The sequence below is a fragment of the Muscardinus avellanarius genome, assembly GCF_963383645.1.
Source record: "Muscardinus avellanarius genome assembly, chromosome: 9".
NCBI classification, from domain to species: domain Eukaryota; kingdom Metazoa; phylum Chordata; class Mammalia; order Rodentia; family Gliridae; genus Muscardinus; species Muscardinus avellanarius.
Window position 1 is genome coordinate 40988265 of NC_137795.1, and position 26739 is coordinate 41015003.

Consider the following 26739-nt stretch of genomic DNA (forward strand, 5'->3'; position numbering starts at 1 on the left):
AATGTAGGGAGACTCTCATCAACTTAGTGAGACCCTATCTCAAAAAATAAAATAGTTCTGGAGGTGTGGCTTGGATGCAGAATGCCTCAGTTAACCTAGACACACACACACGCACACATGCACACACACACAAGAGAGAGAGAGAGAGAGAGAGAGAGAGAGAGAGAGAGAGAGAGAGAGAGAGAGAGAGAGAGAGAGAGAGAGAAAGAGAGAGAGAGAGAGACCGAGTGCAGGCAAATCTCCCTGCTGGATGCTGGAGGCATTTTGTCTGACAATTTCAGCTGCCTTCACAGAGCCCGGCCTTGACCCCTGCCTTGTCAGCTGTGACCCCCATGCTATGCTTAGGTCTCCTGCACCTGCAGAGGTCCCTGGTGTTCCTCCAGGCTAAAGAGCCAGGGAGAGTGACAGCCTCACCTCATCTGCTTTCTTCCTGGAGGAGATCACAGTGTTTGATTCCTAAAAACCACTTATTTCGTATATGTTCATATTTTTTTTCCTGGAGATTTGTTTGTTGCAGAAAGAGGACATGACTAAATTTTTATTGTAATATAGAATCCTTGTGAGCATTTTCAGTTAATCTTTTTCTAAAATGGAATAGTTTCCTAGTTAACAATTGTTTACATAGGTGTATGTATGTAAAAAGACATATGGGGATCGCTCAAGAGACTCCTCTTAATGTCTAAACATGACATGAATGCTCTCCAAAGGGGAGTTGGGCTGACAAAATGACTTTGGCAACAAATGGGGAAGATAAAACCGTGTGTGTGTGTGTGTGTGTGTGTGTGTGTGTGTGTGTGTGTGTTTTATGGGGGATTAAACCCAGGGGCATTCTACCTCCAAAGATACCCTCAGCCAAATTTTATTTTTATTTTGCAATAGAGTCTCACTAACTACTGAGGGTAGCCTTGAACCTGTGATCCTCCTGTTTCCATATTCCAAGTATTAGAATTACAGGCATGTGCCACCACGCCTTTCCCCATTTCATCTTTGTATCTCTTTACGTTTAGACTGGTAGGCTGGGAATTTAAGTGAAAATATTTTTGTAGATTTTTTTGTATTTGTAAGAGAAAATTTTTCTTCATATTTGTAAGAGAGAACAATTTTAGCAGAAATAAAAATAGGCTGGCCCTCTTGGCAGTTTTAAAATTCAGGAGTGATTGATACCCAGCTTCTTGGTTTGTATTAGAGGAACCAATTCCTTCATGTTCTGATTTAATTCTGATATGTTGGATGTGGTCTGTTGTAATATTTACATCACTTCTGCCAAGTTTCATAATGAATGCCTGGATGTCTGGCCACAGTTTGACGCTCCTTTAACCTCTCTTTGTACTTTGAATCCCACAGAGTTGTTATTTCTAGGGATTGCTGGTGGGATCAATAAAACCACGAAGAAATTTAGAATATTGCTCTTCCCTGGCCCATTCCTCCAGGGATAAGATAATCAATCAAAATAAAAAATTCCTCACATTTATCTATAAACAGAATTGCTGAATTGGAATAAATCTTGGGATAATTTAACTTGAACACTCTGTGACTCTGGCCTCCGAACTTTTGTCTATGAGTATTGTCTTTGTGCTCCTCTTTGCCAATTTTAATTACCATCCATAGCCCAGCTGAAGTTCTGTTTCATCTGGTAGGTCTCTTCTGACCACTTCAGTGTACATAGATTCTTTGGCCTCTGGATTCTCACATCATTTTATGACTTACATATAATCAGCCACATATTCTCTTATTACATAATCTCTGTTTTATTTAATGTATGCATTTTCATCTTCATGTGTGAGGGTAGTTAGTTACTATCCATTTCTTTCTCTTGTTTATTCAGTCACTTATTTAATTTTAATTTTGGGGGGCATTGTAATTATACAAGCAGTGGGATTTGTTGTTACATATTTGTACGTGTATCTAACATAATTTGGTCAATTTTATTCTCCAGTGTCATTTGAGGGTTTATTAGGCATCTATCTACTCTGTGCCAGCCACTGTGTTTGGAGATGATAGCCATTGGTGGAGTGAACATATGTGTTTACTGATCTTGTGCAGCCTACAGTGGCAGTGAAATTTGTATAAAGCAACATATATGTGGATGTATGAGTAATGGGGTAAGTTCTTTAAAACTGAGGAATTGGACTGTATAAAAGAAGAATATTAGATGGAGCCTAGTTATTGTTGGTGGTTAGAAAAATTCTCCTTATGAAAGGGAAGAATGAAAACTAGTTAGCTAGGTGAAAGGTGTAAGTAAGAACCTTCTAGTTCTTAGGAAGGGTATGATGGAAAGCCATCATCTGGAGAGATCTTGACACCATCAAGGAAGCGGAAGCCAGTCTGCGGCTGGAGTTAAGAGTGTAGCTGGCACTCCTGGACTGGGTTTGAAATGGAAGGCAGAGATCAGACCTCTGAGACTTTTTCATCAAGTTACAGAGTTAACTGTTGTCTCATATCTACAAAAGTTGCTTAATCATTATATTCTGAATGGAAATGAGTCCAGAAGGCAGAACATTACCTAAATTGTAAATGACCTAAATACTTAAGAACAGAGACCAGTGGTGAAGACCTAATAGAGTGGTAGTTCTCAAACTTCGCTGTAAATCAGGTACACCAGTGTGCCTATTAAAATACGTGTTTCACCGGGCGTGGTGGCGCACGATTGTAATCCCCGCACTTGGGAGGTAGAGACAGGAGGATCGCGCAGGTTCGAAGCCAGCCACACACGCTGGCTTAGGAGACCCTGTTTCCAAATAAAAATGTAAAAATAGGTCTGGGAGTGTAGCCCGGAGGTAGAAGGGCTTCCAGGAACCCCAGTACCACCAAAAACAAACAAACAAACAAACAAACAAAAAATACGTGTTTCTGGTCCTCAGCTTCAAAGAATCCAAGTAAGATTTGCATTATTTTTTTAAGTATTCCAAGTGGCTGTCTCTACTCTGTGAAATAAGTCTCATCAGTCAGTCTCTTCCCTTTTTAAATTTTTTGTTTTGGAGAAATAGAGCTGAGAAAGTACAAGAAGAACAAACAGAAATACAGACAAGTCAATGGAGTAGAAGGTGTAAGACAAATCTGTACTTATAAAAATTGAATTTTTGTACAACAGACTATGGATTAAGACCTGTAGTATTACAAGCTCAGCTATTAAACTCTAAGTTACAAAAGCTCTCAGTTGATTTCTTACATCAAGGAATATGTGGTATTCTGGGATCCTTTGAAGGCATTAACTATGCCTCACAGAACAGTTCATAGTGAACAGTACTTTGCTCAACACTTGTCATACAGTTGGTGATTAATAAATATTAAATGTGTGAATGAATGCAGTAATAAATATTTTTCCTTATTCCTCTTATCTTGCTCTAATTTTTCCAAACACAGAGTCCTGATAAATATAATAACTGATGTATGCCTCTTGAAATAATTTGAATAAAATCATGTCTGGAAAAGAGAAGCAATTAACCCAAAGAAAATAATCTTCAGTCTATATTCTTAAAGCACTCCATAAAGTTGTCTATGATGTATTTCTGTAAAAGTAACAAATATTCAGTATAATATATTCCATTTTGCCTTATTTACCTTTTATACATATAGAGTTACCCACTGTGCCTCCTTTTATTAGTGCTCAGAGAATTTATGTTGAGTTGAATTACAATGATGATATTGCAAATATTTGACACATAGGTTGAGACAATTTTTGAGGTAAAGATCTGTCTTAATACTTCTCAGTACTTACATATTGATTCTTCTTTCTCCTTCCTATTTACAGTGGGGCACAAGGGCACCGTAGCTGACTGTATAAGCACCATTCCTACTTGGACAGAAAGGAGAGCTCACCAATTATATGGCTAGGATTTAAGTGAGGGAAAGGGTCATATGACAGATGTTGGGATGTTACATATCACTGACCTCAAGACTAATTGAGTATTTAAGATGTACTCACATTAGAGACATGTTGAATTTCCGATAACTTGGTGCCAAAAAAATAGAACAAATCATTATTAGATGGCGCCAATATCTGATAGTGCTCTGAAGCCCTGAAGAAAACACATGAGCTGATAAATAAAGATCTTAGAAATAGAAGGTGGGGCCTCAAGGCACCATATTAGGAATGAATTGAGAATCAGCTAATTCTACAGCTCAAATCTGGTGATAACAATAGAAAATAGTGAGAAATATATGATGGTGACCAATTTGCAGCTCTGACAGGTGGCATTTGATCATTTGTTAATACGGGAGACTGAGCCACACTGGAAGACATGGGCAACAGAAACCTACTTGGGTGGAGACAATTTGTTAAGAGGAAGGCTATAAGCCACAAATTTTTTTCAGATCCTCAAGTCTAGGGTTTGTCTAAAAATGGGACAAATTTAGGTAGGATTTATGCCAAATCATTGTCCAGCCAAAAATATCTCTGGCTAGTCTTGCTTCCCTGACATATTGATATAAGGATCACTTCATATATGTAGATTGCTATAGAATACACCTAAATAATTCACTGAAACTAAGCTTAATTTTATAATATTGTAAGGCTGGCCTTTCTTTAAAGCAAAGTAGTAAGCAGAAGCAGTATTACAATCTTGCTTGGTTAAGAAATGCATTGAGCCCAGTGTGGTGGCGCACCCTTGTCAACCCAGCATTTGGGAGGCTGAGACCTGAGGATCCCAGTTCACGAACAGTGTCAGCTACTTAGTGAGACCCTGTTTAAAAATAAAGAATAAAAAAATAGGGCAGGAGGTGTAGCTCAGGGGTCAAATGCCCCTGGGTTCCATCCTTAGACGCCCCCCCCAAAAAAAAAGAAATGCATTGGCTCCATAGTCTTGATATTACTTTACAGAAAGTTTTTTTTTCTACTGGTGATTGAACCCAAAGATATTCTACTTTTAACCATACCTCGTCTTTAAATTTTTCCTTCTGTTTTTGGTTTGAAATAAAGTATTGCTATGTTGTTGAGAGTCTCACCAAGGTGCTGAGGCTAACCTCAAACCCTTGATCTTTCTGTCTCAGCCATCCACATGCTGAGATTACAGATGTGCACCACCACACCTGAATGAGTTTCTCTTTTTTGATGATAGTAAGCCTTATTTCTTAGGAGCTCTTTCACTTCCTTTTCAAGAACATCTTAAATGCATGATTTTGTATTAGCTGGTGCCTGGATCTTCATCAGCTTCTCTCTAAATTTAATTTTTCTCCTTTTTTTTCCTTGCGCCACTGAGCCCTTCCTTAATTATCAGATTACTGTGTTCAGCATGATTCCTGGAACTGTTCATTTTTGTCAACCAGAGAGAAAACAGACCATTGATATATGTAAGACTGCACCTTCTCATTTAATGATTTGCCAATTAGTGTCCTAGTCAATCTCAAGAACACAGCTGAAATAACCAGTAAGCAAGCTTACTTTCTCTTCTGCTCCTTAATCTGTCTTCTAATACTGATTTTATCCATAAACTATAAAACAGGAGTTTAGAAAATAGTTATATAATGTTATGTGATTATTAGATTGTGTTGAGCTCCTTAACTAATGACTTTGTTCTAATCTCTTTGTGTTGTGTAGAATTCAGTGTTCATATGTCCTATTCTTTGTCCTTGGGTCTGGTAAACTTTAATTTCATTAATAAGATAAGTAAGCATCAAGCTTACAAGGGGAATGGAAAGTTCTCAAGCTTAAAACAAATCAAAGCAGTGTATCAGGACTGGGTCATGAATGTATAATCTGTATAGTCATAGAGCTTCTATGATTGGAAGGGTCTCTGCATTTTATTTAATGCTCTGCTATTGTGGTTTGAGACCATTTATAATTTTATCTTTACATTTGTGCTTTGTTTGTGAAGTTTGATGGGACAGTGAAGCATGCCCATGAGCAGAAGAGATCAGCACAGCATACATGCCCACCTTTCTGGCCACCTGAATATAGAATTCTGATGTGACCCACAAGGAAAGGGCTACAAGTAAGGCTACAAGTGAGTATAAAGTAAGTATGCTATATCCATGACTGAGTGAATGGGTGCTCTGACAACTCTGGGATGCCATGTTTTCTGTTCATTAGAATTTTATCAAATATAAAAAAAATGTGCTATTCTAAGGAACATGAATGACCACGGCACCATATCATGTACCTTCTTAGACAAGTTCTTTCCCTGTAGGGTGAAAATAATGACTTAGAAGGAAAGAGAAAAACAGCAACTCAGTTTCTTGTCTTTTCAGTCTTAGCTTGAAAAAGAATGTTGGCAGAAGGTAAGTATATCAAGAAGTAAATAAAGACATCTGGATCAGTTCTGTGTACTATTCCTATAGTTCTGCTAAGAACAACACACATAAGTATGTTCATGCTACAAAAACATATATTTGTAATTTTGGTGACTTCAGGGTCTTGGTAGGTTGCAAAGATTCTCTCTAGATTGCTGAGACTGGTCTTGAACCTACAATCCTTTTGTCTCAGTCTCCAAAGAAATTATAGGCCTATACTACCTGGCTCATAGGACTCATATTTACATTTAAATAGATATTGAGAGACAGGTATGGTGGCATATCCTATAATCCAGAGAAGAAGGAGGATCACAAGTTTTAGGTGAATCCAATCTGGTCAACTTCAGGAGACTCTGTCTCAAAATAAAATAAAATTTAAAATTTAAAAAGGGGTACTATGTAGTTGACATCTAGTATTATGGCAATTTATCTAAAATTAAAAATGATAATCTCACATAACAGTTTCATTTGTCTGATACCAAGCTTTTGATGACTTAAAGACAACATTTCAAGACAACATTTCAATATTTCTTTTTGCTTTCTTTCTTACCAGAGAATATTTTTTTCTATTTTTTAGGTGAAACTATCATATATTTATATACATATTTTTCAGAAAAAAATCTATCCTAATATGGAATATGGAGTCTAGGTACCCAAAACGATCTTGAAAAAGAACAAAGCTAGAAGATATATATTTTCTGATTTCAAACCATATAAAGCTACAATAATTGAAACAGTGTAGTACTATTCTAAAGGCAGATATATAAACCATTGGAGTTAAATAAAAGCCTAGAGCTAAATTCTTCCCTATATTGTCAAGTTATTTTTGACAAGGTTTCCACGAACATTTGGTGGTGAAAAGCCAAGCATAGGAGGGAGGGATAGGGAGAGAATGGGGTGGGGATTTGGTGGGGTCTGACTGGGAAAAGTGTGCATGTATGTCTACAAAAGTATGTATCCTACTATGATGTATGAATACAGTGCACCAATAAAAAAAAAAAAAAAAAAAAGGGGTACTATGGATGTAGCTGAGAGGTAGAGCATCCCCAGTCTCAATCCGCAGTACTGCAAAAATGAATACATTATAAAAATAAAAGAGATTGTATAAAATAATCCTATAATTTATGCTAATAATAGAAAATTAAACTTCATTGTAATTGACTTTCAATAGCAAATAAAAAACACTATGAAAAACTAAGAGAAAGACCAGGAAAAAAGAAAAAAAAATTATGCATTAACACCTTTGGTTTTTAACAGGTAGCACCATAATTGTGTTTTATTCTGAATCCTATAAATTTTGTAGGCTACCATGAAAGATGTTCTTAGAATCACTTACATTTTTTTCTTTTTTATCATCATGGATTTTCCAAAAGCATTTATGGTCCTGAGAATAGGCTTAATGAAAGGATTTTTTTTTTTATGTTAAACCTGATTAGTGTCAAACCAGGCCAGATAGGCAGTTTCTCTGGTCTACAAGAAGCATGGTTTTGCAGAAAATTCTTGACTTCTAGAGATGTAGATCCCATACCAGGGAAGGCCTTGTTAACATGTACAAGCAGCAGGTCTTTCCACACTTTCTCCTGTGTTGTTTCTTTATCCATAACCGATGAACACTCACAATACTTTGTTTCCAGAAGCCTTTAGAATCGAACCTAGATGAGAATTTTGTTTTAGATGATGTCTCAGTTCTGTTATTGGCAGTGAAGAACACATGGCTGGAAATTTAGAGTTGTTCATCCTGGTACTACATGTCTTCTAGATGTCAATGCACTGAGCCTACAGGAGTCTCATTTGTATGCATTTGTGTCTGTGCGTGTGCACGTGTGTGCGCATGTGTGTTGTGCATTTGTGTGTAAAAGAGAGAGAGAGAGACTGGGAACAAGACACAGAGATGTTTTAGTAGTGGCAGAAGATTGTGGGTTGTGCTTTTTTTTTTTCTTTCTCCATTTCTCTGTAACGAGCCTGCACCAACTGTGAGAAAGTTCTGAAGATGTCTTTCTTCTTCTGAAAACCACAGCCATATATTCTAATATATGACAATATATTATATATATATATATATTCTAATATATGGCAATATATTAGAATTAATATGTAAGACAATATTTCAAAATATTGATTTCTAGCCAGACATGGTGGCACGCGCTTGTAATCCTAGTATTTGGGAGGCTGAGACAGGAGGATAGAGGTTTGCGGACAGCCTCAGCTACTTAATGAGGCCCTTTGCAACTCAATGAGACTCTGTTTCAAAATAAAGAATAAGAAATAGGGCTGGGGGTAAGGCTTGGATGTAGAATGCCCCTGGGTTCCAACCCCAGTACCGCAATTAAAAAAAAAAAAATCTTAGCGACTAATTATATCTATACTATCTAATGCATTAAGCAATGACCAATATGGTATCTGTAGTTTTAAGATTTAGGTTATATGCAATCAATTCAGTCCTGTGATGACTAAGAATTTAAAATGACTGAAAATAGAATTGACTCCAATAGTCAATTTGACATCCCTGAATAGAAACAGCTTCAATCATCACAAGATTAATCAGTAAGGTGTTAACATAAACCAATAAAGCAGAGAGACTTCAGATTAAGAATTTTATGTCTTTTAAAGTTTCAGCCCATTATCCTTTCCATGCAAGTGCCCTCAGGCTTTCAAATTAATTGAGTGTGATTTAAGAAGATTTAAGTTAAGGACAATACATTCAGCAGAAAGCAAACTTGACCATTGCTATCTTACTTTAATTAATCTCTTTATTCTGTATCTTTCAGTTCACTCAACAGTTGAACTAAAAAAAAAAAGTAAGATCAAGTTCTTTTGAGTTGAGGAAACAATTGCATTACAAAGTAATCGGATATAGGGAGGATCAAGGACTATAAAACTTAGAATTTCTAACAAGTGGACCTGAATTGAAAGTCCTTTTACACCTGGTTTTTTCATGCTTCAGTGGCAGACTTTTCTTCCAGGTTCCCTGGATCGTAACCTTAACCCCTTGGGGTTTGTGAACATAAAGCTTTCTCCCTTTGACTTACAGCCTAAGCTAGCATTCTAAAAATGATCAGGTTCAAAAGGCTCCTACTTTTTTTTTTTAACTCTGTAAGAATTTAAGCCTCCTTTAGAAACTAAAACCCTTTCAGGATGACTAAAAAGGGTCCCTTTCCATAGCAATTTTTTCATTGTATGTCAGAAATGTAGTTTAGATATAAGTAATTTTATACGTGCATTCTTAAATGTACTCTTTAGAATATTCATCACCTATGATGTGCCTGGTATCGTGCGAGACACATAAAAACAGTAGCTTCTTCCCAATCGCAGCTCACTCTTTTAGGAGAAATCGACATTGATCATATGATCAAAGTGAAATTACAAATGTGAAACATAGAAAGGGAGGTGGTTGGTGCTTTAAATGCCTGTAGGTAGACTAACAGTGACAGAGCAAGGCTAAAAGATGAGTAGAGCTGGCTCAAGGGAAGGGGCGGAGAGGAAAGAGCTTTTCCATAGAGGGAACTGTCCCTGTCAAGGCTGTGAGGAAGTGAGGAAAGCACCACAGTCAGTGTGTGTTCTGATCACCTCAGCTGAACCAATGACCAACTGGCTGCTGGGGTCTAAATGGCCCGGCTTCCAGGTCTCAAAGCTGAGAGTCCTCTGGATTATGATGAAGTCCAAAATGCAAAGAAGGCCCAGAGGTAACAAAAGATAATCACACAATAAAATCATTCAAACCATCTAATAATATACTGGATGCTCTGGTTTGGATATGAGTTGTTTCCTCAAAGGTCCATATTAATGGCTTGCCCGGGGTGCTGCTGTTAGCAGATGCTGTAGACCTTTTGGAAGTGGGGTCTAGTGGGCTCATTAAAAGAGAGCTGGCCCTCAGCCAGTCCTTCCTCTCTGCTCCAGCTGGAGAGGAGAGTGTTGTGCTATGCTGCCTGCTCCCCCTCCATTGCCATTTGCACTGAGGTGGGGCAAGAAGAAGCAGCTGTCTCCTAGCCTGCACTAATGTTGTGTGGACTTGGAACCTCCAAAACCATGAGGTAAGCAAACCGTTTCTCTTTATAAACTTAATTTTCTAAAATATTTTACTGTAGTAATGTGAAGTTAATATACTACTACTATTTTGAACCCATTCCAATCAAAGCATAAAAATACTCTTTTTGTGTGGTATATTGGAGATTGAGCTTCTGAACTATACTCCCAGCCCTATTTTATTTTTTATTTTGAAATAGGGTCTCAGTAAGTTGCTAAGGGCCTGGCTAGGTTACTTAGGCTGGCCTTGAACCTGTGACTTTCCTGTCTCAGCCTCCTAAGTACTGGAATTACAGGTGTGTACCACCACATCTTACTGAAAATATGTCTTTAAAAAAAGACAGCTGCAACATTAAAGGTCAAGATTAAAGGTTCTATGAGACAAATCACATTTGACAGAGACAAAACTTAAGAACTCTGGTAATGAAAGACAAGGCATAACAGTTTCAAAAATAATAACTGTGTCAGACTAAGGTGGTGGTGGTGGTAAGCACACCAAGGTAGGCAATACTCTGAGAACTATAGATATAGTGAATAAAAGATGTTGAAATCCTTGCCTTCCAGGAACTCAGAGTTGGATAGTGAGGTTGGATATGTGACCAAGGCCTTGACACGCTGCGATGTGAGTTAAGATAGCTGAGTACAGGGAGCACAGGTAGACAGAGCATCCACATTAGCATACCTGCATGGTAGAGATGGTGCTGATTCTGAGTGGTCAGAGGCGATGAGGACTCCCAGGTGAATGTGAAGAAAAAGCCCAGGAGTCTAAGAAGCAGAGAAAGGAAAGACACTGTGGTATGTTATGGACTTGCTCAGAACTACAATGCACTGTTTCCAAAGGCTCATTCATGATCACATTATCCAAGTTCGTATAAAACAAGAAAAATAAAAATGATGAAGAATACACACATTTTCAAAGACACAGATTCTCACTTGTTGGAAGTGTAATGAAGTCCCCGTCCTAAGGAAGTTTGCTCTGTGTGTGTGTGTGTGTGTGTGTGTGTGTGTGTGTGTGTGTGACTGGGGATTGAACTCAGAAGCATTGAAATCAGAGGCTTTCTGCCTCTGGGCTACACTTCCATCTTTTTTATATTTTTTACTCCTTTGTTTTGCAACAGGGTGTCACTCAGTTGCTGAGAATCTTGCTGAGCTGCTGAGGCTGGTTTTGAAGGAAATTGTATCTTAATGTGGGAATTTTATGGGGAAAGGCAACAAATAAATAACAGATAAGTGCTTTCAAACAGTGATAAGGGCTTTGAAGAAAAATAAAGGTGAATAAAAGAAAGTGACTGAAGGTGATATATTTGTTACTGTGGTAGGCATTTCTATGAGGTAGCAGTCAATTATCTGGACAAGTATCTGTTCCTATGAAGAACAAGGGCAAAAGATCAGAATATATGTTTAAAGAGAAAGAAGAACAGTATGATAAAAATTTTGAGATGTCCTAAATTTAATTATAATGGGTAGAAGTAGGTTAGGGGAAATGAGAAGTAAATAAGTTAACTGCTACAGGGAGAAAATAACAATGACAACAACAACAAAAGTTTGTTATGTTGAAATTTTGATTTTAACCCTACCACTGCCAAGAAGAACAGCTATTTTTCTTTATGAATGGCCCTCCTATCCTGAAGGTATATGCCTTTGCATTATTCTGTCTTTCTTGTTGGTAGGTGATAGAGGTTACAGTTCTTTTCCTTTTCAAAATTTCCAAAAAGTGCTCTCATCTGATACAGGGGACATTTTTCCCAATTGTTGCCTAGCTTTGCTGCAGGTAGTTTGTGGAAACCTGTCTCAGGGCCTGGTCCTTTCTTTTTCTGGCTAGGATCCACAACAGCTCAATAAATCCTTTTATATCAGAGATATTTGGGTCCCCAGAGTTTCAGTTAAACAAATGGAACTACAAAAAAAATGAGAAGGAACAGGGTAAAAATGAGTTATGTAGAAAGAGATTGTGGCCAGATTATATAGGCACATCTCTGCCTCTCATTTTCTTATAAAAGGTCAAAACAGGGATTTTGGATTTTATTCTCCATTGAATGGGAACTTTCTAAGTTCCTTGTTTCCTTAGTATCTTCTTTGGGATAACCTAGATAAGAAATGTTCTTTTAAAAAATAGCTTTAGGGAAAAATAAATTGTAAAGTTCATTGTGCTATATTTCCCTGTAGCAGATTCACATTTGTCTTAGCATGGATCTTCCCAAAGGAAAGCCTGCAATAAGGATTTAGGTGCTTATATCTATCTATCATCTATCTATCTATCTATCTATCTATCTATCTATCTATTATCTATCTATCTAGTATCTATCTAGTATCTACCATCTATCTATCATCTATCATCTATTTTATGGTACTAGAGATGGAACTCAGGGTAACTCTATCCCTAAGCTATATGCCCAGCCATATTTTATTCTTTTATTTTAAAACAGGTTTTCACTAAATTGTGGAGGGCCTCACTTAGTTTCTGAGGCTGGCCATGTATCTGTTATCTTGATCCTCCTCTCTCACCCTTCTAAGTACTGGGATTGCAAGTGTATACCACCATGCCCAGCTCTAATAGTTATTTAAGAAGTGATTATAAAGAACAGAAATAAAAGACTTGGAAAAGACAAAAGAATTCTGAATTTAAGAATCAATGGAGAATGTTCTTTTTTTGTGTTGGACATTATTATTCAGTCAATTTCATTAAAAAGAATGTTGTTTTGGTGTAATCCCTTCATGGTTTTGAGCCTAGAGTCCATTAAGACTCCCAATTAATACTCACACGAGTGCTAATATAATAGTTTGGCAACTCACTGACCTGAGACTGGAGACCTTACATGGATATCCTGAACAGCTACTAGTAGTTAATTACTTTAAAGGAGTCATTCTAGACTTTGGGCATCTGTTTCCCTGTTTAAATTCAAAAGACTAGGAAGAACTTTGAGGTGTTTTTTATTCATTTGGCGTTTCTATGAGTCATTTTAAAAGTGTATCTCCTAATACAAGACTTGAGTGTAGAACTTTCAAGCTAATTAAGCATTATCATTTTAGAATTAGGCTGCCAATCGAGCTATTTTGGATCGTCTTTGATTTTGGATGAACTGTTGTCCCTCAGCTTCCCTGTAGATGGTACTGAGTGTAACGATGGTTTGACTTACAATTTGGGGACTTTATAATTGTACAAAAGAAATCTGCATTCAGTAGATGCCATATCTTGAATTCAGAGTTTCAGTCTTTTCCCAGTCTAGCTATATGGTTGTATAACTCTTGAGAGCCTGGGTAGTAGCAGCAAGCCACAGATCAGAGTCAGCAATATGATCATAAGAACCAACAACCTGTAATCTGCTTTGGGTTCTACATTGGGTTCTATTTCTAAGCTGTGGTATTTGGTAGGTTAGGTATGGTCAATGAATTTTCAACTTGTGATACTTTCATCTTACAATGACCATATTGGAACTTAATTCCATCAACTCAACTAACCAAGGAGCATCTCTAGGTGAATGTCTTATTAAATGTCCACAAGTGCATGATACTGATAAATACAGGGCATAAAAAGCATTTTCATAATTTGGTCCTGAGGAAAAAGCTAGGTGGACAGAGAATATTACATTTTATAATCTTATGTACATATCGTATTAAGCACATTTAATAAAATAGACAAACATCAATATCTAAGGGAGAAATCAATGTACCTAAACAGCAAGAAATGCAAAACAAAAAACTTTAAAATTATCAAATAAATGAGTAGTATAAGATACAAGGGAAAGAGAATGATTTTTTATGAATAACCGTATTTACAGACTAACATTGGCAAACATTAAGATATAATTTAATTAGTTTAAATCTAAGAAAGCATTTTTACTCTACATGTCCTATTATATGGTAAGACTTTTTTCAAGAGAGTTTAGAGTAGTTTAATTATTCTCCAGAGCCTAATATCTGCCAAACAGCTCCCTACTCCTTTAAATTTGGTTATGCGCCCTGTGGAGTAGTCATCTGCAACTGGTGACCTCCATTTTAATGGAAGGAAGGATTTAGATAATACCTCTTTCTTCACTACTGCTCCAATTAATATATACAAGTCCAAAGAGCTGATTTCAAATCCCTAGATTTCACAAAGAAAAGTAACAAAGAAGTCATGAAATAAAGGCTTTACTTCAATATTCAGTAATGTGCTCAGGAATTTCACAGAAAGTGAATTTCCTATAGGGAAGCATTCAGCCAGAATTCCAGTGCCAAGAAATTCCACTGGCAGAATGTAAAGTTGTTTATCATCAAATGTAAAGTTTTCTATCATCAAATAGCTTAGCTGAAAAGAAAGCTCAACAAAATTAGAAGTGTTTGAATGAAGGCCAGGTGAAAAGAAATGCAACTTCTATTTTATAGGAACTGTGTTCAAACATCCCGACATTCTTAAAAGGCACGGCAGTACATGTGGCCTTATTTTAGATTCTTCTATCTGCCTTAAAAATAAGTAATGGGAGAAAGATTGTTTACTCTTATTTCTTTTATATAATCTGCATAGAAGTGGTATCTAGATTATTTATTTTCTTTGTTTTTTTTTTTAATCCTTGAAAGTTAGTTCATGATAATACCAATAAAATTGAACCTAATCATTTTTAATTCTTCATTATATATTTTAGAATTATATCTACAGTACAAAGAAAACTCTCAAAATAAGTGTATATAGAACTATGGGCTATGATTACTCAGAAAAGATAGACTTTATCTTAAAAAAAATCTATAGAATTTAAAGAAATTCTATATATCATTTACCTTCTATTTTCTGAGAATCATCAGGTTTGCAACAATTCAAAGTTCCTCTTCTGTGATTCTGTCACCCTCATCCCACAGTCTGTGAAGGAGTCTTACATTAATTTTCTCTCTGATATGATAATCTAAAATTTTATGGAAAACTCATCTGAAATTATCTCATGGAGGTATCATTCTAGTTGCTAGGGATGATTAGATTTCTCATGAACTGTACAAAAAAATCAGTAAGAGAGATAACTAAGCAATTATGTCAAAGATAAAGCAGAATGTGCTAAATACTAACAAATATACCTAGTACTTGGGAGGAATTGTCAGGGGGTTTATGAAGGACAGGACAGTTGAGATAATTTGAAAAGGGTTGGTAGGAAAAGTCAATTCAAGTAAGATAATTTGAGCAGAAGCTAGATTGGAAAGCACAGACTATCATCAGAGAATAGAGGAGAATCTGCATTCTCAAAACAGACTTTGAGGGAACAAAGAAATAAGTAAAACTGGAAAAACTGGTTGTGGTCAGAGCAAAGAGGAGTTGGAATGATGATAATTTGCAAAGAACTGTAGCACATGCAGTTTTCCTCTCAGAGGTGTGGCATGAGCAAAATCATAGTAAAGGATGGTTTACTGGAAACTCAGAGTGGCTTGAGGAAAGGAGAATCTGTAACAGTGTCTTAGATCATTTGTGCTGCTGTAACAAAATATCTGAGCCTTGATAATGGATAACAAATAGCAATTTGTTTTCTAAAAAGTTTTCTCAAAAGTTTTCTCTTGCTACATTATCATATTCTGGAAGGCCTCAGGGCCAGAGACACAAAAGAGTCAGACCCACACTTTTTTTGCATTAATATCACCCTGAGGGCTCTCCCTTAATCAACTCCTAAAGTTCCCTCCACCACTGTCAAAATAGTATATAAATGGAGCAGAGGGAAAAATTAGAAGCAAATATAGTAATTTGAAATGATAGCAGTAAGTATTTGTAAATGTTAGAAAGGCTATAACTTTTATTCTAGAAGATAAATGTTTAAAGAGATTTTAAAAAAAATTTAGATGTCATTTTGTTCTTTTAGATAATTAAAAATGTTCTCATTTTTAATAGCTATTTATATAAAAAATATAACCCCAATGTGTCTTCAAGTAGTCAAACTTAAATGTCTAAGCTCGTGGTAAAATGGTAGGTTTTCTACTAAATGTATTTTTTTATTTCTATGCAGAAAGCATAATCTTATGATCACATCTTGTCTCTGCAAAATTCTTACTTTTGTTCTCTTTTTGTACTGATCATAGTATTTTATACAGTACTACTCAGTGAAAATAATATGCTGTTGTGAGTCCAAGTGCATCAATTCAGGTGACATTGATTGATTTGCTACTGGTTACTATATAAAAATACATCACCCTACTCAATTGTTCTTATAATGTTAATTTAAGTGCTGATACTTACAATGTTCACAATTTGAGAATAAGTAAAACATCCTAATATGTCATTATATAGCTCAATTTGGGGATTATAAAAGATGACTGATGTTATAAGCTTCCAATTTAAATATTTATATGTGGATGATCATTGAACTAAATCTATTTCTGCTGGTACGGTGTGACAGAATCATCATTCCTTACAACTTTCTATTAAAAACTGTAAGTGGACTATTAAACTTTGGCTCAAGGGCACAGTAACCCTCACATCAACATAATTTAATCATCAACATAAACCATTGGAAAATTAAATTTGATGGTCAGTACATTGTAATTTCTGCCTACACATCCCATGACTATAGATTTTCTAAAGATTTGCTAGTATTTTGTTAAGCAGTTTTGTATCATAGGTATAAATGTCATCATTTCTCATAGAGAAATGTTATCATAGGTATAAATACTTTTACGTATTATTATACCACTTTATTATTTGGAGGTAAAAATTATCTCATTTCTCTTCTATCTTATTAGTAAATGATTTTTTTTACTATGTTAGAAAGTAATTCTTCAGTGCACAATTTGTAGATAGATAATCTTAAAGATGGACATTTAAGAATTGGAATTTACTTGTATTTTGCATTTTGCATAATGTTTCATGTAATATTCATTACAACTCTAGTGTACTGGGTTGAATTGTATCTTTCTCAAAATTCATGTCTACACAGAATCTATAATTATGACACTATTTTAAAGTAGGGCTTTGTAGATGTAAACAAGCTGAGTCATATTGGGTTAGAGTGAGCCCTAAATCCAATGAGACTGGGGTCCCTAAGTTGGGAAATATGAACTCATACAGAACCACAAGGATAATAACATCATGTGATAACAGAGAAAAAGACTGAAGTGATGTATCTACACACCAAGGAATGTCAAGTTTGCAACATCAGGCGCTTAGAAGAGCCACAGAACATTCATCTACTGCCTACAAAAAGAACACGACCCTACTGAAACCTTGATATAGAATTTGTAGGCTCTAGAATTGTGAGAACAAATTTCTGTTGTTTCAAGCCACCCAATTGGTGGTGCTTGCTATAGTTTGGGACTGTTATAGTTTAGGAGAACTGTCCTTGGGGACCTTTGTTAGGCTCCCCAAGACTATTCCCATAAAACCAGAGGTTCTTGTCCTGAGCTAAGGATAAATATGCAGTAGCCCAGACTCTGGCTGAAGATTTAAAGAAGTTTATTAAAAAGGTAAAAATACAGAAGACAGTTACAGCCCCATGCCATTCAGGAATGGCATGGGGGGTGTTTTGAATGAAATCACTGAAGGCAAAGTATTCTTTTTTAAATTAATTAATTTATTTATTTTCCATATTTTATTTATAAGTGGGACATATTGAAAATGGTATACATTTAGATTGTCCTTCGTGCCCTCTCCCCCATTTCCCTTCCCCCCTCCCAATAAAGAGTGTCCATGTTAACCATGTTATATTTATACTATTACACATATTCGGATGTAGTTCCTCCATTGCACAACCTCAGCTTTCTTCCTTTCCTATCCTTCCATTCTAGTTTTGCTGAGATTTCCCCTCCATCATCTGGAGTCTCTCTGGTATTACCACTACTCCCTAGCTTGGGCATACTAGAGAAAAATATGTCCCTTCTCTTTCTGTGCTTGACTAATCTCACTTAAGATAATGTTCTTTATAATGTTACTTCCATCTTTTTGCAAATGCTATTATTTTATTCTTCTTTATAGCTGAATAGAATTTCATTGTGTATATTTCCTATAATTTTGCAATTCATTCATCTATTGATAGAGATCAAGGTTGGTTCTGTATCTAGATACGTTGCTGAATTTGTTGATCAGTTCTATAAGCCTTTTGGTTGAGTTTGTTGGGTTTTCTAAATATAGTATCATGTCATCTGCAAATAGTGAAAGTTTAAGTTCTTCTTTTCCTATTTGTACTCCTTTGATTTCCTTTTCTTGACTTACTGCTCTGGCTAGAGTCTCAAGTACTATATTGAAGAGAAATGGTGATAATGGACATCCTTGTCTTATTCCTGTTTTTAGGGGGAATTCTTGAAGTTTTTCCCCATTTAGTATGATGTTGGCTGTGGGCTTATTGTAGATTGCCTTTATGATGTTGAGATATGTTCATTCTATTCCAGTTCTCTGCAGTGCTTTTATCATAAATGGATGTTGGATGTTGGATTTTATCAAATGCTTTTTCAGCATCTATTGAAATGATCATGTGATTTTTATCTTTGGTTCTGTTTATATAATGAATTACATGGATTGATTTTCGTATGTTGAACCAGCCTTACATCCCTGGGATGAACCCTACCTGGTCATGATGTATGATTTTCTTTATGTGGTTTTTTTTTTTTTTTTTTTTTTTTTTTTGTGGGTCTGGGGATGGAACCCAGGGGCATTCGACCTCCAAGCTACACCCCTGCCCTATTTTTTATTCTTTATTTTGAAACCAGGTCTCACTGAGTTGCAGAAGGCCTCACTAAATAGCTGAGGCTGTCCGCGAACCGCGATCCTCCAGTCTCAGCCTCTCGAATGCTGGGATTACAAGCATGCGCCACCATGCCCGGCCTCTTTATGTGTTTTTGAATGTGTGTTGCAAGTATGTTGTTTAGCAGTTTTGCATGCAAATTCATCAAAGATATAGGCCTGTAGTTTTCCTTCCTTGAATTGTCTTTATTTGGTTTTGGTATTAATGTGATGTTGGCTTCATAGAATATATTTGGGAGAGTTCCTTTTTTTTTCTATTTCATAAAATAGATTGAGGAGTATTGGTTTTAGCTCTTTCATAAAGGTTTTATAGAATTCGCTTGAAAAACCATCTGGTGCTGGGCTTTTCTTTGATGGTAGGCTCTTTATTGCTGCTTCAATCTCTTTGATTGTTATTGGTTGGTTTAAGTGTTCTATATCTTCTTGACTCAGTTTAGGAAGGTTGTTTTTATCTAGAAAGTTGTCAATTTCCTCCAGATTTTCCATTTTGTTGGAGTATAGTTTTTCAAAGTAGTTTCTAATAATATTCTGGATTTCTACACTGTCAGTAGTAAAATCATACATTGGAAAAAAGATAGCCTCTTCAACAAATGGTGTTGACAAAACTGGTTAACCATATGCAGAAAATTGGAAATTAATCCGACTTTCTCACCCTGCAGAAAAGTCAATTAAAGATGTATCAAAGACTTGGAAATTAGGTCAGAGACCTTGAGGCTCCTTGAAGAGGGCATAGGTCCAGCCCTGCAATACATAAGCACAGATAAACACTTTCCCAACAAGACCCCAAAGGCACAACAAATTAAAAGGTGAATCAATACGTGGGATTGTATGAAACCGAAGAGCTTCTGTTCAGCAAAGAAAACTGTCAAGAACCTCAATCGAGAGCCAACAGAATGGGAAAAGATTTTTGCCACCTACCCCTCCAATAGAGGACTAATATCTAGAATATACAGAGAACTCAAGAAACTCAACACTAATAAAAGAAATCATCCAATCAAAAAATGGGCAAGTGAACTAAATAGACACTTCACAAAAGAAGAAATTCAAATGGTCAATAAATGCATGAAAAAATGCTCAACACCATTGGCAATCAGAGAGATGCAAATCAAAACTACCCTGAGATTTCACCTAACTCTCACTAGAATGGTAATTATTCAAAACAGAAACAACAACAAATGCTGGTGAGGATGTGGAGAAGTGGGAACTCTAAAACATTGTTGGTGGGATTGCAAATCAGTGCAACCAATTTAGAAAGTAGTATGGAGAATTCTCAGAAGAATGGGAACCAATCTATCATTCGATCCAGGAATACCATTTCTGAGTATCTACCCAAAAGAAAGGAAACCAAACTACCAAACTAATGCATGTGTATCTATGTTCATAGTTGCACAATTCACCATAGCCAAACTATGGAACCAGCCAAAATGTCCATCAACAGATGAATGGATTGCAAAACTGTGGGATATGTACACAATGTAATTTTACTCAGCCATAAAAAATAATATAATTGCGGTATTTTCAGGGAAATGGATGGATCTGAGGACATTATGCTAAGCAAGATTTGTCATTTGCAAATATAAGGAATCAGATGCTTTCCCTAATATATGAAAGGTAGGGTGAAAGGGGTCATAGGAGAAACTCCAGGTGAGAAAGGAGATCCTATTGAGGAGCAAATAAGGCAATCTAACTGTGGGTATGGGATGGGGGAGAGGGAAACTCTTTAAAGTGCATAACATACTTATTCATATCGAAGTCAACCAATAAACCAAGCATGGGAGAGAGGGATAGGGAGGGAGTGAGGTGGGGACTGGGTGGGGGCTGGTTGGGTGATGTGTACATCTAAGTCTACACAAGTTTTTTTCACCCCATTATGATGTATAAATACAATGCACTAATAAAAAAATAAATAAAATTGAAAATCTTTCACAATACTGGTACATTAATACATTTTGATGCCTCTTCCCAATACTGGTACTGTACTTTCTTATGGCAGACCTAGGAAATTAATACATTAGAGAAGAAGCAAATTTTACCCATATGCATTGATAATGCATCTGTGAAGAAAATAAGTATTTACACATTATGTGAGAGCGCTTCATATAATTTACTTTGTCTAATTTTCATAAGATGTAAGGTAGACAATACTGTTTATATTTTAAAACAGGGGTAACTGAGAAAATAAGAACACTTACCATAGTTACATATAACTTTTAGTTTAAAAGCTATAAAGCTAAGAGTATTGATCTTAAGTGTTCTCACTCTACACCACACACAGACATGTGTGTGCACTTACACAATGGTAAGGTGATGGTTAGGTTAATTAGCTTGTGGAGAATGTTTTAAAATGTATGCATATATCAAATAAGTATGAATATAAACAAATTTTAACTTCAGTACAGTTGGGAAAGCAAAACATTCTTCAAGTTCTTTCCTTCATCCTGCCTTATGAATTAGTACTAACTGTTAATGGAAGGTGTCCCAGCCACATTTGGACTCTTCCCTCTAGGAGCTGCTGCATGTAGGACTTTGTGTTAGGTAAGACATTAAGTAAGATGACTTCTAAGATTTTTCAGTTCTGAAGTGTTACAACAGATCCTGTAGGCTATGCGGAATTCTAGGCTACTGCTGGATGTTAAAGCCCCTGGTAAAATTCAGGGGCTCTACCAAAGCACAGGCTGCTTCTCCATGGAGCATGTGAAGTAAGAAGATTACTTAATGAGAACTAAGTGGTGAAGCAAATGATCTAAGCCCTGAGAACTCTGCTATTCTCTATAAAGACACAGAAAAAGATTCTGGGTGCCTTTCAACTGAGGCAATGACCTTTAAATGTTAGCTTTCTCTAAGTGAAAATGTCCGTGTGCCCTCACAATGCATATGTTAAAATCCTAAAAATCACTGTTAGTATTACGAGTTGGGGGCCTTTGGGGAGTTCATTAGAGCACGAGGGCAGAGCCCCAGTGAATGGAATGCAGAACAAGTCTCCCCCTTTATTTGTGTGTGTGTGGTACTGAGGATTGGATGTAGATGTGTGTTTTAGGAAGATACTTCTGAGCTACAACCCTAGACCTATTTTATTTTTTATTTTGGAACAGAGTCTTGCTAAGTTGTTGAAGATGGTCTCAAATCTTTGATTCTTCTGTCTCAGCGCCTCAAATTATGGAAGTACAGGTGTGTGCCATCAGGCTCAGCTCTGTATAAATACTCTTGTAAAATAGTGTCTCCAGAAAGCTTCTGTGTATCCCTTCTACCATGTGAGACACAGCTAGAAGACATCATATTAGAGCAAGCAAATCTTCACCCTACACTGCTGCCCTCTTTATCTTTGATGTTCCAGCCTTCTGTACTGTGATAAATAAACTTCTGAGGTTTATAAATTACATAGCCTAAAGTGTTTTGTCATAGCCACATGAGTGCAATAAGGCATTTATATTTAAAATTTTTGCTTTATATCTCTGTTCTCATTTTTTTGAATCTATATAAGGTAGAAAGTACATTTGGAGTCAAAATGAGAAATCCTAGATTCTAAGTTTAGGTTTTGTCTCTAGAGCTAGAGACAAAACCTAAACTTAGAATCTAGGATTTCCTCAATAGTTGTAGCTATAAAATGAAGGGAGTTAACTATTCACCTTTTTAGGCAACATTTAGTAACCCCTTATAAACTAGCAGTGGTAGATTTAGTGGTAGAAGGCACAGAATGGAGAAGACAAAAGCATTCTTTTGGGCTAAGTAGTGTCTATAACTGCTATATTTTTAAGTATAATTTTCTATTCTAACATTATGTAATATATTATATATGAGAAAAAATTCCTAAATTGTATTCTATTGTTGCAGTATTTATTTTATTTTATTTTATTTTATTTTATTTTATTTTATTTTATTTTATTTTTGTGGGTCTGTGGATGGAACCCAGGGGCATTCGACCTCCAAGCTACACCCCCTGCCCTATTTATTTTATTTTATTTTTTATTTTATTGAAACCGGGTCTCACTGAGTTGCAGAGGGCCTCACTTAGTAGCTGAGGCTGTCAGCGAACTGTGATCTTCCGGTCTCAGCCTCCCAAATGCTGGGATTAAAAGTGTGCGCCACTATGCCCGGTTTTGTTGCAGTATTTAATCAGACCACTTCTAAAAGGTATTTATAATGTTATATTTATAGATATTTAGATAAGAAAGATAGGGCAGACTATAACTCATTGGAAAACACAGAGAAAGCTATTAATCATGGCAGAGTTAACACCTTAGAAGCAGCATTTAAGTAAATATTTTCTCTAGTATATAGATGCTTCTCAACTTACAAGAGGGCCACATCTTTTTTTTTTTTTTTTTTTTTTTGGTGGTATTGGGGTTCCTGGAAGCGCTTCTACCTCCGGGCTACACTCCCAGACCTATTTTATATTTTTATTTGGAAACAGGGTCTCTCTTAAGCCAGCACGGCTAGCTTCGATCCTCCTGTCTCTGCCTCCCAAGTGCGGGGATTACAGGCGTGCGCCACCACGCCTGGATCACATCGTAATAAACACACAATAAGTTGACAATATCACTAAGTTATAGCTCTATACACCTAACCTCCTGAACATCACACTTAGCCACACAGTACACAGGAGAGTACCCTTGTTTATCTTGTGATCTCTAGGCCAACTGGGAGCTGCAGCTTGCTGCTATTGTCCGGCACCAAGAGAGTATTATAGGACATGACACAAGCTCAGGAAGACATTAAAACTCAAAGGACCATTTCTATTGAATTCATGCCACCTTTGCACCTTCCTTTTTGAAAGTTGGTTATTTCAGATATTTATTATAGTAATGGAAATCTGAATAAAACAGGGCATTTGGATCATTTTGTTTAATGCCATTATGATTATGGTTAGACTTAAATCACTGGCCTTACTCTTTGTTCTCTATGCCCCATCTTTTGTTGGTTCCTTTTCTCCTCTTCTGTGGCTATCTTTTGTTACGAGTTGAGCATTTCTTAGGGCTCCATTGTAGCACCTCTGGTAGGCTAATTATGCCTCTTTGATTTTAGTTGTTACTGTGGGGTTTATAATACCCAACTTTAACTTATCATGATCTATCTTCAAATGATATTCGACCACTTCATATGTAGTACAAGAACCTTTAATAGAATGCTTTTATTTTCTCTCCTCCTGCTTCTAGAGCTAATATTATCATACTAAAAACAACAACAACAGCAACAAGAGAGTGAATCTAAGGATGCTTTACCACTGACCTTCATCACCAGTCCTCTCCTTCATTTTGAAACAGGGTCTCACTAAATCACTAAGTCTGGGCTTGAACTTGTGATATTCCTGCCTCAGCCGCCTGAGTAGGTGGGATAACAGGTATGTGCCACTGAGCTTGGCTGTTATCATACATTTTGTACTTATACATCTAGTGGACATCACTTTATGACAGGAAGATGCTCTGAGCTATGCATCATTAGATGATTTTGTTATCATGCAAGATTCATAGAGTCTATTTGCATAAATTATGAGGACTATGACATCATACGGGACCATGGTCATATATGTGGTCTACTATTGATAAACCATTGTTGTGCAGTGTACAACTGTACTATAAGACTAACAATATGTGTTTTAATTTTTACCTTACACAGTCAATTATCATCTCTTATGTATATCTAATTAACAAGAAAGCATCTTTCATATTTACCATACATAGCTATAATTTCCATCACTTTTATGTCTTTGTTCATCTTTTGAAACTCAAAACACTGTTAAATTGAACCATCCTAAGTTAAGGGCCCTCTGCATATATTTTAGTATACCCCAAGTTGGAGTGGTAGCAAATAGTTCAATTTTAGATAAAAATTTAAAGAAGAATTATTAATCATATCTATAGACAGGTTAATTTGCAAAATTAAAGAAAAATCTCAAATTGTAAAATTTTCAATTGATGTTTCAGATCCGAGGACCAAAATGGTGTAGTGTGAACAATGTTTAGGTGACATTTTTCCTCATAGCTCTGAGATTATTGACATGTGAAGAGATTGAATTCTGAGTTCCTTCATGGAAAGACAGAATCATATGATGCCAAGAAGAAAGTTCAAGAAAAAAATGGGGACCAGGATAGTTTAGAGACCTCTTGAGTGCTTCTCTCTCTCTCTCTCTCTCTCTCTCTCTCTCTCTCTCTCTCTCTCTCTCTCTCACACACACACACACACACACACACACACAAAGTGATAATGACACTGCGCCAGTCTATTTTCAGGCTTAATGTAATCTGTTTTCAACCAGGCATGGTACTCCCAGCATTCAAGAGGTGGAGACCAGAGGATTGTGGTTCTCAGACAGCCTCAGCTACTTAGCAATGTCCTTTGCAATTCACTGAGACCCTGTTTCAACAGTAAAAAAGAAGCCGGGTGTGGTGTCACATGCTTGTAATCCCAGCGCTTGGAAGACTGAGACAGGAGGATCACACAGGTTCGAAGCCGGCCGCAGCTACTTAGTGAAGTTCTCAGCAACTTAGTGAGAACCTGTTTCCAAATATAAGTATAAAATAGGTCTGGGAGTAAAGGCTGGAGGTAGAAAAGCCCATGGGTTCCACCTTCAGTATCATAAAAAATAAAAGTAAAGAAGACTAAAAATTAGGGCTGGGAATGTAGCTTGGAGGTAGAATGCCCCTGGGTTTCATCCCCAGTACCGCAAAAAAAAAAAAAAATTATATATATATATATATATATATATATATATATATATATATATTCCGTTATCTTTCTACTAGACTCGCAGTTTTAAAGGATCTAAACATTTCCTATTACCTGGTGATGTGGTTGCTGTTATAATATCTAGCACAACACATCACTCACATGTGGTAATGCTAGTCATTTAAAATTATAGCACACATAATAATGTACAGTACATAATACTTGATACTAATAATAATGATATCACTGTATTATGTATTTACTATACTGTTTATCCTTATTTTAAGTATATTTCTAAAAAGATTCACAATATAACAATATGCCCTGTTATACCAGCACCAGCCAAATCTATTTGTGTGTACTCTCTCTTAATTGCATCAAGAATCTATGTTGAGAGCCGGGCGTGGTGGTGCACGCTTGTAATCCCAAAATTCGGGAGGCTGAGACTGGAGTATTGTGGTTCGTGGACAGCCTCAGCTACTTACTGAGGCCATCTGCAACTCAGTGAGACCTGGTTTCAAAATAAAGAATAAAAAATAGGCTGTAGCTTGGAGGTCAAATGCTACTGGGTTCCATCCCCAGACCCGCAAAAAAAAAAAAAAAAAAAAAAAAAAATCTATGTTGAGTGGTAGTTTGTGTAAATACACTCTATAATGTCTGCACAGTGAAGATATCTACTAATTGTGTTACAGAACAAATGCCTATTTTTAAGCAATAAATGACTATATCTGCACTTATTCATTGTTATGCACTTTAGGGCCAAAATTCAGAGGTCTCTTTCTTAATTTTTCTCAACATAATATTGTGTAGGACTGGTTGCTGTGGATGCAGTTTGCTGATTAGAAGTCCCTCACATAAATGATGCTGAGTCCAAACTTATTTTAATATTTGGGGTGGTTGGAGAGGAGGTAGGTAATTCTCCTGTCCTACAGCCAGTGATATGTATGTATGTATGTATGTATGTATGTATGTATTCATGTATTATTTATGTATTTATTTATGGAAGGTTTAAACAAAACCTCATAAAAATAATCAAACACAGGAGCCAGCAAATTGTCATGGGTCAAGTTAAAATAAAAACAGCAAGGTAGTGATGGGACAAACTTAGAGGAAGGAAGGATTAAACATTACTGGTAGATGGA